The 12,879-nt window shown below is 37.7% G+C and overlaps 1 long non-coding RNA gene across 2 annotated transcripts; it reads right to left on the bottom strand.

Moving 5' to 3' along the window:
* Positions 1–3,281: 3,281 nt before the first annotated feature.
* LOC129349268 (uncharacterized) lies at positions 3,282–11,481 on the bottom strand. 2 transcript variants are annotated; one of them, XR_008602204.1, is made up of 4 exons: positions 11,234–11,481; positions 7,634–7,872; positions 4,863–5,163; positions 3,282–3,328 (listed from the first exon to the last, which is right to left on the bottom strand). It is a non-coding gene; the product is annotated as an uncharacterized LOC129349268 (long non-coding RNA). The 2 variants fall into 2 exon arrangements; XR_008602203.1 differs by lacking the exon at positions 3,282–3,328 and having other exon boundaries at positions 4,832–5,163; positions 11,234–11,479.
* Between the last annotated feature and the right edge of the window lie 1,398 nt (positions 11,482–12,879).

Raw genomic sequence — 12,879 nt, 5'->3', positions numbered from 1 at the left:
AAGTATAAAGTGCACAAGCATATTGGAGACACTCCATCTACTTCCCGCTTTGCCCCGATATGGGGTAATATACAATTCAGTGCAGGAAGGGCAGATGGTGGCTTTAAAATCTGGAAAAATTAAGGTGTGCAGAAAATAGAAGATGTGTGTTGATAATATTCTCTAAGGGCAGCCTCCTTACATTTGAACAATTGCGCCAGGTGCACGATATTCCGAAAAAACATTTCTTCAAATATTTACAGCTACTGGAGAAACTCACTCACATGATCAAAACATAAAAATGTAATGACTGAACCACCACTATCATATTGAAAATGTCATTATTTAAAAGGACAGAAGCAGGTTTCTTTGTTTTACGAGGCCTTGAAGTGTCATGATAAAGAGTCTGCCACTGATAGGCTGGAAGCATGGCAATCAGATATGCAAGAATTGTATATCTGATTGCCTCTGAATGGGAGGCAGCATGTATCAAAGCCCAGAAACAAACTATTAATACCAGAATGAACTTATTACAAAACAAATGGTTAATGAGAACCTGTATCACACCAGTGAAATTGAACCGTTGGTCCCCTGACGTTCTAGATACCTGCATTAAGTGCTCAGAAGAAACAGGAACTCTGATTCACTGTGCTTGGGAATGTCCAAAAATCTCCAAGCCAAACTGTGTACTTTAGGTATATCTCCAGAAAACTTTAAAACAATCGACTATGATTTTGGACTCCTGCCGGCCAGGAGGACGATATCTTTATCTAGGAAGAAAATGGACATTCCTCCGATAAGCGTATGGGTGAAGGAGATGGCATACTGTACTGTATTGGAGAAACTCACTCACATGATCAGAGGTAGAACGGAGGAGTCTGAAAATGTATGGAAACAGCTGTTGGAATATCTTGAACAACAAGGTGCTGTGGGATGAACTGCTGAATGTTGAGCGTTGTGTCTGTTGTACTATTTTTATTTTTTTTTCCAAATGTATTCATTCTAGTTTACTTGTCTTTCTGTTTTGCCTTTTGACACCATATTGTCTGAATGTTTGTATAATGTTAAAATTTCAATAAAAATAGTGTTTAAATTTTTTTTTTTATCAAGATCTTAATTTCTAGGGCATCAAGGTTACGATTACTATAGATAAGGGAGATAAACTTTGCCAAATGTGAAACCCTGGGGCCTGGACCCTTCCATCCACAAAGTGTATTGGATTCTACCATATCTGGATAGGGTTCTGGACAGCCTGAGATCTTTGGAATTTGTAATTAATTTAGGTCCTTGACTTTGTTTCAGGTGACCTAATAAGAACCGGAAGTGGTAAAAAATTGTGGTTGCATTAAAATACACCCCATACTCGGCTATGCATTTATTGGGATTAACTTGTCAGTTCAGCAGTCTATATCATCATCATATCACACAGTCTCTTTTGAAAACTGCCTACCAGTTTTAAATGTTCATACAATCAGACAATGTTTGAATTGCCAGTTAGTTTTGAATGGTGTACTAAACGTACAACTGCAATGTTGTGGAAAAAAGAAATGTTTACTTTTGTTTAAAATGAATACCAGTAAATCTAGTCAATGATTAATATAAACACGTTAATTTTCTTACATCACACATCCTGACATTGGTCTTCCACGTTTCTTATCCTCCGAGAAGAAACGTGGAAAACCAAGAAGGGCAGCTGTCCTCCTGTTCTGATTTGTGTCCTACACAAAGTTAGACAAAAGTGAGCTCATGCAATACTACAGTTCTTATGGAAGTTCACATTGACAAATTCACACTATACATACCTCTTTATCCAGGTACTGCATAACACTTTGAAGGGTCAACCTCCTGCTTGAAGAAATGGCTGCTTTATACAACTGCAGGAGAAAAAAAAACCAAAATGAGCTGCATGTTTTGAAAAAGATAATGTGAATCAATTTTTAACCTATCTGCATCATCTTATATCGCATGAGTGAGTAAGAGTGAGAGAAAGAGATATTTTGGGTCCTTCTACATGAAACTGCATTTACGTTATCAAGTATTTCTACAAAGAACCAAAAAATCTAGTACAACATTTAAAAAAAGACACAGGGATTGGATCTAACAAATATTTGATATTGTAAGTTGTATAGAAAATAAATTCCAGAATTTCAATCAATAAAAATAAATTAATTTCCCCAAATTTGCCTTTTACAAGCTCCCAAATTGAAAAAAAAAATTGCTCCATTGTTTTGTTTAATGTGACAGTGAAAATAATCTATTTGGGACAAATTTGAGGGTGTCAATATGAGCTTAATGAAGCTGTCATTAGGAATAAGAATTACATCAAACCAGATTTTTCTGACCTTTTATGGAATAATCAATTTAATGACCACCAGATTAACAGTAGACTGTAGGGTAAGTAGTAAAAGTAGAGAAAGATAAACTAGACAAGCCACACAGTTCAGACAGTGCTGCACCCTGACAGAGATCTTCATCCCCAGAGCAGCTGCGGTAGAGGAGCTCTGTTGTGATAGAGCGAGCAAGAGGATGAATAGAGAGAGAGAGAGAGCGATGGTAGATAAACAGCGTGAATGCAAGAAATTCACAGTATTTCAGCTCGTTTCATTACTATACGTCGTACAAACACAAATGCCTCCCCTCAAACACTCGGACCATCGACAAATACGTTGACTATATGCAGTAAATATAAGCGTCCAAGTCTTTAGACTTCATTAACGTGTTATTTCACAAGTTAAAACTTACCGTGCAGATGGACAAATAGACAAATAGCGGCCCTTTTGATCCGGGGAGGGGAGGGGAGGGGAGGGGAGGGGAGGGGGGCTCAGTTTCGCGGGCATACCGGCACAACTTTAACTGTGTGCAAACTAGCTAGCTAACAGAAGGGTAACGTTAGCCAGCAGTTGCTTGCAGGCAAATGTTGAATTCCAAAGTTTTTTTTTTTATTGCTCCTGTCTCGTTGGAAGCATTTCTAACCTAAATGAACGCCCCTCAACTAAAATGTCCGCCATGGACAACAGTGGTGTAGTTTACTAATGCCCCATTTCAAACTTTGATTAAGGATTAGCATAGAGAAAAACACGGAAATGTAGTCATATTCGCAAAGCTCTGTTAATGTGCTGATTTTATTCCATTTTATCACAGAAGAAACTGCCATTGTTATTAAATTTTATCAACAAAAACTCAAAAGCACTTTCAGAAGATAACTTACCTCCTCGCTGTGTCTCTTCTCCCAGCAGAATGACGTATCCCTCCGCCCTGGTCAGTTGCACTCTGCTGCGTCACTGCGTCAGATTGCAGCAAGCTGGAAAAGGGTGTCCCTCCGCAGCTGGAAGTAGTCCGCCGCTGTTTTCTATATTGTTTTGTCAATAATTAAGTTGGGGTTGAAATACTGTGGTTTGTCCTGTTTAGACAACAGGTGAGGTCGACAGTTCTGGTATATCATAGAGTTAGGGTTTTATTTTTGATTAATCCCAAGATTGTGGTATTTCTTCAGCAGGGGAGGCGGAGGGGGGTGGGGGGAGGCGGAGGGGGCCGAAGCACCTGCCCCTTTGCTCCTTGATGCCCAAAGTGCCCTGTTGTCAAAGTTGTTTTTTTAAATTCTATTTAATTTTGTTTTTATTTGTAAGTGTGTGTGTGTGTGTGTGTGTGTGTGTGTGTGTGTGTGTGTGTGTGTGTGTGTGTGTAAAAGTCTCTGAGGACCAAAATAATAAATAAAACAAAACTAAAAATAATTCAGATCTACCGTCGGTCGGTCACGTGATCTACGTAGACGTCCCCCACTGCTCTGAGGGGTCCAGATGTTCCCTGTAGCTCTGCGCTAGCGCCGCTAGTCTAGAAACAGGAGACCCGAGAGAGGACATCAACAACTGATGGTCCTGATGGAGAGGAGGTTCTGCAGCGGGATTCGTTTATGTACGGTGTATTTTTGCAAGATGACTGATGAAGTGAGCATCCTGTGTGTGTGTGTCTGACTCTAACACACACCTGTCATCAGTTCTAGCCGCTAGTTAACCACACAGCTGCTGAGAGGATAAAGTCTGCCAGGCTTCTTTTTGTTTCTGTATGTTTCTGTTGTCATGGGCAAAGTGCATCAGAGAGATGTATTATTTTACTGTCAGTGAGTTGCAGTGTGTTTCCTGTTTCTAGAGGCAATGAGACAGAGGTTATGTTATTTCACTGAAACTACGTACATGCATTTTCACATAATTTTGGACTATTGCAGTATAAATACAATAATAATTAGAAGAATTTGAATTGTGATTTTCTCAACCTCTCATTTAAAGATATCAGTACTTGTTTATAACATTTCTATATATAGACAAATTAAATATAATATGCCTAAATATAAAATATAAAACTTTTAGAACCTTGCTGTCTTGTGCAAAGTGGATAGTCAAACTGAATAAAAGTACAAATACATTTAAATACATGATTTCTATATCATTTAATTGTTTTAAACTTATTATTAGCACTATGAATAATAAAGGGCGGATTATGAATCAGCACCATGGAGCAAATCCGTGGCTCTACAGTACATGTCTGGAAAAGGTATGAAATTTAAAAGCAAGGACTCCAGGAAGAGTAGCCACAGTTAAACAGTCCAGTGTCTAATGATGATGTAAATTCAGCTTCAAAATAATAATTTTTCTCAAATACACTACATCACAGGTCAGAGTTTGAACCAATGACCTTCTGATCAGCAGTCCTGAGACTTAGCCACTGCTGCACCTTGTATTATGAGGTATGTTTCTGTATGATGTTTCAAATTCTTGCTCCATGAGCCCCCTTTTAACTTTGAGCACCTGCCCCTCCAGAGGTCTCTGCATGGCCCTGCTCGCCTCCTCCCCCCAGCACCCCGTTTCTTTTTTCAAGGTATAACTTACAGAAATAAGTTAAATCAACACTGACGGTCCTGATAAAGTGATGTGGGACTGCTATTATTTTGAACACCACTGTAGATCTTCTTCCTCTCCAGCTCCGTTCATCTTCTTGGCTTCTATCTGCAGATCTCCACATTTATCCTCCAGCAGCCTCCAGAGATAACTTCACCAAACGCCGCCCCAGAGGCCGGTCGGGTCTTCAGATCCGTCTGGAGGATGGACAACGTTTCCTCTCCTCGTCCATCTCCTGAGCATCGGTAAGAATCCCTCTGGGCTCTGAGGGTTTCTGCAGGAACGTCTGACGCTAAATGTTAGAGAATAGATCTCAATCTCCAGAACGCTGAAACTAAAACACACATTTAACACAATAAACAGATTTTATATCATCAGAAAGAACATTCAGACAAAAAACTGAAAAAAATGGAAACGCACGTTTATCATAAACTGTTTCTCTTTATGATGCACAGAAATCAGGATTCAACTGAGATTCAGCTGAACAGAAAATAAAACAAACTGCAGTCCATCACTCTGTTTATTCATTTTACAAGTTTCAGGACAGTTTGTTAGGGTTAGACTCTTTTTTTTAAATTCTAGAAGTTAAACGTGTCAAAACTGATCTAACAAGAAGATCAGGCATAAAAACTGTTCACAGAAGAACTAAAATGTGTTAAAGACATTAGAGAGAAGATTCTGTGTGCAGAAATGTAGAAAACCTGTAATCTAGAACTAATACAGAGTGAGCAAACTGGCATAAATTTGACAAAAAAAATATTATATGCATCTATCTTTAACCATTAAATCAGTTTAAGGAAAGGTTCTTTAGACTCTTTTCTTTTCAATTCTAGAAGTTAAACATGCCTAAAACTGATTCAACAACAAGATCAGACATAAAAACTGTTCACTGAAGAACTAAAACATGTCAAAGACACTGTATGTAAAACAACGTATGTAAAAATGTTTTTAAAAATGTGAACAACCTGTAATGTAGAATTAATATAGAGCAAAAATACTTGCATACAGTGTGCAAACTCGCGTACATTAGAAAATATATTTGTATGCATCTATCTTTAACCATTAAATCAGTTTTAGGAACGTTAGATTCCTAAAACCCTAACCCTAATTCTAGAAGTTAAATGTGCTTAACAAGAAGATCACATCAACTTATCGCATACATTTTGAATCTTTTTGGGCAAATGTTTGGGTAATTTTATACAATTTAGTCAATTAGAAAAAGTTTTTGGATCATTTTGCACAAAGATTCCACTTTTTTGAGCAAATCAAGTCATTTGGATTCATTTTGAACAGTTTTCAGTGATTTCAAAGTCAAAGTCAAAGTCAGCTTTATTGTCAATTCTTCAATATGTACATGACATACCAAGAATCGAAATTTCGCTCCTCTCTCTTCGTGCAACAGTAGACATTAAATAAAGACTTAGAAAATAAGATATTAAAGGGCAAAAAAGAACAAAGGAAGCAAAATTAGAGCTGAGCAACAACTAAGAACTAAGAAAAGCAGAACTGAGTGAAATGTAAACATGACTATGAGATAAAGTGACGGATTTTAGTGCAGAATACTCAGAACAGTGCAAATAAGTAACAGTCCAAGAAGTGCAAATATGCTTGATGGTTGAATGTACTATTACAGTGCAGGTCAGAGGTTACTGACCAGAGTTTGTGTATGTGGGGGAAGGGGGTGGTAGAGAGGGCAGAGAGGGGAGAGAGTTCAGCTTCCTGACAGCCTGGTGGATGAAGCTGTTGCTCAGTCGGCTGGTCCTCGTCCTCAGACTCTTCAGTCTCCTCCCTGATGGCAGCAGGCTGAACAGGTTGTGGGACGGGTGTGTGGGGTCTCCTGCAATGCTTAGTGCATTAGTTGAACTTTTGCCAAATCTTGAGTAAAATTGGCGAAATTGTGTTACTTGTTGTTGAGTCTAATCAAGCAAATAGAAGAATAGAGATACCTCAATTTGAATTCACTTTTTAATCCACTTCTGCACAAATTCTTAATCTTTTTGGACAAATCATGGGTAATTTCAGGTAATTTCAAGTCAGTTTGTCAAAGCTTGATCTCATTAGGAGAAATTTGTGAGTAATTTTGCACCAAGTTTCATCTTTTTTGTCATTTTCAGACAGTTTACAGTTCAAAGAAATGTTAAAATGTTTGTGAATAACATTCACAACAAAATCAACTAAAATCCAGCAAATTTCGCAGATTTTTTTATGAATGCTCTTAAAGAAAATATTACAAGTTTTATTGATATATATATATATATATATATATATATATATATATATATACACACAAGAATTTTCTTGCAAAATTTAGGAAGTTTTTTATAAATAAAACTTTTAAAGGAAACTTTTAAGGAATTATTGGAATTTCCTTCCTGAAGGTTTCGCAAATTTTCAGAAATTTGTTTTTTTTGCAGATTTTTTTTTCAGACAAGGTAACAATATTTTTTGGTGCCTGTAAATGAAGACAACAGGAAGGTTAAGTTAGCTCGACTTGAATTCAGTTTTCTCTCAGCTTCTTTATAAATTCCAGTGTAAATTCCACGTGATGTGAAGTTGATGCTACATTATGATGTTGACCCAGTTTGGTTGACAGAAATAAGCGATAAATTTCCTCTCAGAGTGCATAAATAGAGTGAACTGTTGGTCTGTGGAAACTCTGATCTGTTAAATGTGGCGGCTTCCCGTCCTTATTTTCTGCCTCGCTACATAAACGGAGCAGCATCACGTGACTCTGAGTGTTACTAATAGTTTACACCTGTTACCTGTAATCTGCCCGTTACCACGGCGTTGCAGTTGTCTGTTCAGGGTGAAGCTTCCAGGAGGGATTTAGAAGTTCAGTCTGTTCAGAGCTGGATTTCCTCACATCAGTGGGCTGGGAGGGTGAGGAGAGGTGGAGGTTTTCAAATGTCAGGTCCAGAGAGATTAACAGACTCCCTCCAACATCCTCCAGTCTGGCAAAAAACGGAGTCGTTCTTTTCTCTCTGCAGACAAAGTTTTAATGCTGGAGAAGAGAGGAAAGTCTGAGTTAGAGCTCCAAATGTTAAAATATGCTCTGAAAAGCCAATAAAAGTCTGAGTTTATGTTAAAATACGCTCTGAAAAGTCAATAAAGTTTGAGTTTATGTTAAAATATGCTCTGAAAAGTCAATAAAGTTTGAGTTTATGTTAAAATACGCTCTGAAAAGTCAATAAAGTTTGAGTTTATGTTAAAATACGCTCTGAAAAGTCAATAAAGTTTGAGTTTATGTTAAAATACGCTCTGAAAAGTCAATAACAGTCTGAGTTTATGTTAAAATATGCTCTGAAAAGTCAATAAAAGTCTGAGTTTATGTTAAAATATGAACAGAAAAGTCAATAAAAGTCTGAGTTTGTGTTAAAATACGTGCTGAAAAGTCAAGAAAAGTCTGAGTTTATGTTAAAATATGTTCTGAAAAGTCACCAAAAGTCTGCGTTTATGTTAAAATATGCTCTGAAAAGTCACCAAAAGTCTGAATTTATGTTAAAATACGCTCTGAAAAGTCACCAAAAGTCTGAGTTTATGTTAAAATATGCTCTGAAAAGTCAATAAAAGTCTGAGTTTATGTTAAAATATGTTCTGAAAAGTCAATAAAAGTCTGAGTTTATGTTCAAATACGCTCTGAAAAGTCAATAAAAGTCTGAGTTTATGTTAAAATATGTTCTGAAAAGTCAATAAAAGTCTGAGTTTATGTTCAAATACGCTCTGAAAAGTCAATAAAAGTCTGAGTTTATGTTAAAATACGCTCTGAAAAGTCAATAAAAGTCTGAGTTTATGTTAAAATACGCTCTGAAAAGTCACCAAAAGTCTGAGTTTATGTTAAAATACGCTCTGAAAAGTCACAAAAAGTCTGCGTTTATGTTAAAATACGCTCTGAAAAGTCACCAAAAGTCTGAGTTTATGTTAAAATACGCTCTGAAAAGTCACCAAAAGTCTGAGTTTATGTTAAAATACGCTCTGAAAAGTCAATAAAAGTCTCAGTATATGTTAAAATATGCTCTGAAAAGTCAAGAAAAGTCTGAGTTTATGTTAAAATCCAAACAGAAAAATCACCAAAAGTCTGAGTTTATGTTAAAATCCAAACAGAAAAGTCACCAAAAGTCTGAGTTTATCTTAAAATCCAAACAGAAAAGTCACCAAAAGTCTGAGTTTATGTTAAAATACGCTCTGAAAAGTCACCAAAAGTCTCTCTGTTTGTGGATTTAACACTGAATCTAACATTAGATTTGAAGCTGGGTTAAATCAGAAACCAATACTTCAAATTAAATTTGTGGGGGTTCTTTGTTTTCCAAGTTATTTACATCTAATAGAATTTATACAATGAATTGTGTTTTACAAAAACCTATGGCGCAACACATTAGTAGAAATATGAGAAACAGCACCAGAAATAGTACTAAAAACAGAAACATACGGCTGTGGCACCTAGTGGGCAAATAAAACCCACAGTTACCACACTGCCCTCTATAAGCCTCTGTTCTAAACACATACTGCAGTAACACAAAAGCAGTTAGAAATATCTCATCATTAACCAACACAAAAACACAATGCATATAATAATACATTCATATTTCATGGAACTAAGAACATCATGATTGATCAGCTTGGGTCAAGATGGTGCCAGTGTGTGTGGCAGCTTGTCTCTCACTGTCAGTTTTGTTGATGATTTTATTGTAGTTCACCCTCGGCACTCAACAAATCAAGTCGCTGCTCATGTATGATGGACAAACACTGCTGGAGCTTCGTTTCTCTGCTAAAGATGGAGTTACGCCCGCTGGGGGCTGGAGTGCAGCTTATAGGGGGGGCTCCAAGCCAAACAGGTTGAGAACCACTGCTCTAACTGTCGGTGCTCCTCAGCACAGTACACGGACATAAAGTGGATTTTTAATGCAAATAACAAACAATTTACCACCCTGTCACTATATTTCATAATTCAGTCTTTCATAGCACGGTATTATTTACATTTTCTTACTGTCCCACAGTAACCAGTAACCCTTTGTTCTGTTCCCACCACTTCCAGTATCTTGCCCTTTGACCTCAAAACTACCCCCAGTACAACAATAACAATACGCCCCCTGCTGTCCAAAGCGACAATCAGCAGAAGAGTCACAAACAGGGATTTCAGTGGTTTTCAGGATATTTACTTGCCTCTGTTTACCACCTGGTTACACCTGTATTAAAATTCAGGCCCAAAAGCAGGAACTTTATGCATTTGGACACATTATGAGTCAAGACTGAAGTTTCCAGTGATTTTGTGCAGAACTTTAATTAGTTTTGGGCAAATTTTGTCATTTTGGTTGAATTTTAAGCTTTTAAGTCATTTCAGACATTTTCAAGTCAGTTTTTATCATTTTGAGCAGGGCATGATACATTTTGGTTATGAGACAAATATTTTTAACTTGTTTTGGACAAATTTTGAGCTTTTAAGTCATTTCAGACATATTTAAGTCAGTTTTTATGTTTTGAGGAATTTTGTACAATATTTTAAGTTGTTTTTGACAAATTTAGATTTTTTTTTAGTCTTTTCAAAGAATTTTAAGTCAGTTTTTTTATCTTGCTTTGAGGTATTTTGCACAATATTGTAACTTGTTTAGACAAATTTCGAGCTTTTGAGTCATTTCAGAGTCAGTTTTTATTGTTTTTGAGCAGGTTTTGAGGCATTTTGCATGATGTTTTAACTTGTTTTGAACACATTTGCCCTCATTTCTGTCTCCTTTTATTCCTTTTCTCTCTGCAGCAGATAATTTAATGAAATACTGGAAAAAAAACATCCCATAGAACAAAAGCAAAGGACCCTAAAAACTGTGTTAAAACCCCTACTAGAAACCAAACAGATACCACAGGAAGCATAAAACCATCTGATACCCACAGCCAATGTTACCCCCCCTCAGATATATGGAACACCCAAAATACACAGAAAGACACTGCACTGCACCCCATAGTGGACAGCATCAGATCAGTCACCTACAACCTTTATAAAGCTCTGGTAGAAATCATCAAACCCCTCCTTGGTACATCACAACATCACTGCAAGAACAACTGGACAAGAACTAAACCATATCACAGTAGAAAAAGAGGAGATATTCATATGACATGACGTAGTTTCATTCATCACTAAAACCCCGTAGACGTCACATTACACATTGTACAGGAACGACTCATGAAGGACAGGACACTGAAAAAACACACAAACCTCCCAGTAGACGACATCATCACATTACTCCGGTTTATTGCCAAATCCACCTATTTTCGGTTGAAAGGAATAATCTACAGTCAGAAACCAGGTTTAGCAATGACACATCTGGCCAGGTCATCATTGTAAAGGAGAAACTGTTCTCATCTGATCTTACCTGGTAAAATAAAGTTGAAAAAAAGATCCACTTTCAGCCATAACGAGTAACTTTTTCATGGAGGACCTGGAAACCAAAGCCATCCCCGCTTTGCAGACCCACACTCTGGAGAAGATACGTCCACGACATCCTGGAAATAATAAAATCTGGACACACACAAGAACTCACTGATCATCTGAACAACATGGACGACACAGGAAACATACAATCCACACACGAAGAGGAAATAAACCGGACCATTTCATTCCTGGACATGAACATTCACCACAGAGAAGACCGCAGCATCAAAATAACAGTTTACAGGAAACCCACACACATGGACCAGAACCTCCTCTGGACATCAGAACATCCACAGAACACAAACTACCAGTTAGAACACTATTAGAACGGACCAGAACCTCCTCTGGACATCAGAACATCCACAGAACACAAACTACCAGTTAGAACACTATTAGAACGGACCAGAACCTCCTCTGGACATCAGAACACCCACAGAACACAAACTACCAGTTAGAACACTATTAGAACGGACCAGAACCTCCTCTGGACATCAGAACACCCACAGAACACAAACTACCAGTTAGAACACTATTAGAACGGACCAGAACCTCCTCTGGACATCAGAACACTCACAGAACACAAACTACCAGTTAGAACACTATTAGAACGGACCAGAACCTCCTCTGGACATCAGAACACCCACAGAACACAAACTACCAGTTAGAACACTATTAGAACAGACCAGCATCATAACCGATGATAAAGACAGACAGGAGGAGGAAAAACACATCAGAACTCACTCACACACTACCAATATCCCATATGGGCCATAAACAAAGGAAAACAACAAGCCAAAAACAAAGAGAAAAAACTAAAACAAACAAAAACAAAACATACACAAAAACCAGACAATAAAAATGAAGACATAATCAGCATTCCATATATCCGAGGGACAACAGAACCCATACATCCCATAATGACAAAACACAACATCAACACAGCAGTAGAACCACATAGAAAACTGCAGCAGCTATTAGTCCATCCAAAAGACAAAAAATGCAACATCATATATGAAACTCCGTGTAAATCATGCGATAAAACATACACTGGAGAAACTGGAAGATCATTCAACACAAGAAGAAAGGAACAGCAGACAGAATAAAGGAAACAGCTGGACGACTCACAAGAAGATAAAAAGAAAAAGCAGATGAAGAAAACAAAAAATCAGCCATCAGGGACCACTGTAAAAGAAACAACCACATCATGGACTGGGACAGGGGGAGGATTTAACATCAGAGACCAACAAACACAAACCATGGATTAAGGAGGCCTTAGAGACCAGGAAGTGAGGGAGCTGTTAAATGAACCGGGAACCTGGACTCCATCCTCCAGAGACCACCGGATGGCGTGATCAGTCTGACAGATTCTGACCGGTCTGTTAGACCGATCACGTGATAAAAAGGCCATCAACACGTCATCACACGTCATCAACACGCCATCAACACATCATCAACACGCCATCAACACGTCATCAATATGCCATCAACACGTCATCAACACGCCATCAACACGCCATCAACACGTCATCTATATGCCATCAACACGTCATCAACACCCATCAACACGCCATTCACATGCCATTCACA

This window comes from Amphiprion ocellaris, chromosome 7, assembly GCF_022539595.1.
Source record: "Amphiprion ocellaris isolate individual 3 ecotype Okinawa chromosome 7, ASM2253959v1, whole genome shotgun sequence".
In the NCBI taxonomy this organism is placed as follows: Eukaryota; Metazoa; Chordata; class Actinopteri; family Pomacentridae; genus Amphiprion; species Amphiprion ocellaris.
This window is presented reverse-complemented; position numbering and strand designations above follow the sequence as displayed.